Consider the following 2,621-nt stretch of genomic DNA (forward strand, 5'->3'; position numbering starts at 1 on the left):
CTCACTGCAACCTCCACCTCCTGGGTTCAAGCCATTCTCCTGCCTCAGCCTCCCAAGTAGCTGGGACTACAGGCGTGTGCCACCATACCGGGCTAATTTTTGTATTTGTAGTAGAGATGGGGTTTCACCATGTTGGCCAGGCTGATCTCGAACTCCTGAGCTCAGGTGATCCACCCACCTCGGCCTCCCAAAGTGCTGGGATTACAGGTATGAGCCACCTTGCCTGGCCAGCGTTATCACTTCTTAAATTTATAGGTATAAAGTGACAGCTCCTTTGGCATTTTTATGCCCACTCAGGAGACTGGGTATTTTTCCATATTTGTTGTCTATAGTTGGGCTTGCTTTTTTGTCATTTACCTATTCATTTCCATTGCCCATTAAAAAAAATTGGGTTGTTTGCCTTTTTGTTATTATTTGCAAATGAACAAAAGTATCACATAATTGGGATTATTGAGTTCTTGGGTGTGTACATTTTGTGTATTTCAGTTTCTTTTAGAAGCATTACAGAATAATGTAATATAAAAAGTATACAAACACATTTTTTATAGAGTTGATAGACTTAATAGAGTAGTGAGCTTATGAATTTTCATGAAGTGAATACACCTGTGTGTCCAGTGCCTGGATTAAGAAGTAGAGCTACACTTAAAATTTTAATAGGAGTTGGTAAATACAATACCAAAAAGATTTTAGTATTTATTTTTCCCACAGTGTGATCAGTTTTTAAATGTTTTACTAATCCAAAGAACAAGATCTCATTATTGCTTTGTTTGCATTTCCTTGAACATTAGAGAGGTGATTATCTTTTTACATATTTATGGGTATCAGCATCCATCTTCAAACCATCTGTTAATCTCTTCTCTTCTGATCATTTTCTTGTTGAGTTGTATATGGGGGATATTAACCCTATGTCTTATTGAATGTGCTGCAAACCTTTTCCTCTAGTCTGTTAAAAAAATATCTAGGTTTTTCTATTATGGTTTCTGTGTTTCCTGTCTTGCCTTAAGAGGGACTTTTCAGATTGTAGAACTTTTTGTATTTAAGAAAGATTATTTTGTGTTTTACTTTTAGATCTTTACCTCAGCTAAAATGTACACTTGCATGTGGTGTGAGGTAGGGGTCTGACCTTGTTTCCAGATGGTAAGCCATTTGCCCAAGTTCTGTTTATTATATAGGTAGACCTGGTTTTAAATTTCCATTCTTCCCCTTATTAGTTGCATGATCTTGGGCAACTGGATAGCAATTGACACAGTCGACCACTTCCTCTTTCTCAAAATACTTATTTCCCTTAGCTTTTGTGATGTAAGACTGCCTTGATTTTCCTTCTGCTTCTCTGGCTGGTCTTTCTTCTCTCTTTTTTTCAGAGTAATTCTTCCCTCCTGGACCCTCACACCATATATTTTGTGCTGAGTGATCTTATCCACATAATGGCTTCAGCCACAGTCAAAATGCAGAGGATTCCTGTATTTCAGTGTCTAGTCTGGAGCGCTCAGTTGAGTTCTGGATCTGTGTATCCGCCTGGCCACTTGACGCCTCCACTTGGATGTCCCACAGGCACCTCCAACGCAAAATGACTCATGATCTTCTCCTCCACATCAGCACTCTCACAGGAGTTCCTGTCTAAGGGAATGGCATCACCATCTTCCCATTATAAAAGCCATACATTTGAGCATCATCCTTGACTAATTCCTGTTCCCTCCTTTGTTGTACCCAGCGTCCAAAAGAATGCCCAGCACATGGTAGGTGCTCACTAAATAGCTACTTGATTGAATGGATATTCTACCCACCACCAAGTCATGACACTGTGATGAATTAGAACTCTTCTATTTACTTCCAGTCTCTGCACCCTGGTCCAGACACTGCCTCCTTTCACCTGGATTTTGTCCTGCCTCTTCAGTGACCTCCCAGGATGCACTCTGGCCTCTGTGAGGCCAAAGCTCTGCCCAGGTCTTTTCTGAAGGTCACCCTCAAAAATGAGTCACATTTTTCAGTGGCATCTCATGATTCCTAGAATGAGGCCCAAGCTCCTCCCCATGGCCAACAGCACAGGCTGCCTACAGTGTGGGCTGACCCCATCCCAGCCTCACCTTGCTCACTCCCAAAAACCTTTTTCTGACTCCTGCAGCCACTGTCCCCTTCTTGCTGTCCTTGAACATGCTTTGACTACCCTGTCCACTTGGGGACTTCAAACACACCGGGTATAAGTTTTAAATAGAGGAACCTAGAACTAATTCAGAAACTTTGTACCTGAGCTTTAAGACAACAAAACACCAAGCCAGCCTTTTGTAAAAAGACAGGACTATTTACACATCAGATTCCTTTTTTAAATTTTTATTTTCTTTTTTTCCCTTTCTTTTGCCTGTTTTTTCGTTTGAGGCACAGATTCCTTAAAGACACTAAGAATATAAATATTAGCTAGCTGGAGCGAAGCCTTCCATTGTGAGAGTTTTATTTAGTCTGTATCTTTAAAAAATGTATTTACTTATTTATTTTTTGAGACAGTTTCACTCTGTTGCCCAGGCTGGAGTGCAGTGGTGCAATCTTGGCTCACTGCAACCTCTGCCTCTTGGGTTCAAGCAATGCTCTTGCCTCAGCTTCCGGAGTAGCTGGGATTACAGGTGCCC

Source organism: Mandrillus leucophaeus, unplaced genomic scaffold, assembly GCF_000951045.1.
Source record: "Mandrillus leucophaeus isolate KB7577 unplaced genomic scaffold, Mleu.le_1.0 Scaffold151, whole genome shotgun sequence".
Lineage (NCBI taxonomy): Eukaryota > Metazoa > Chordata > Mammalia > Primates > Cercopithecidae > Mandrillus > Mandrillus leucophaeus.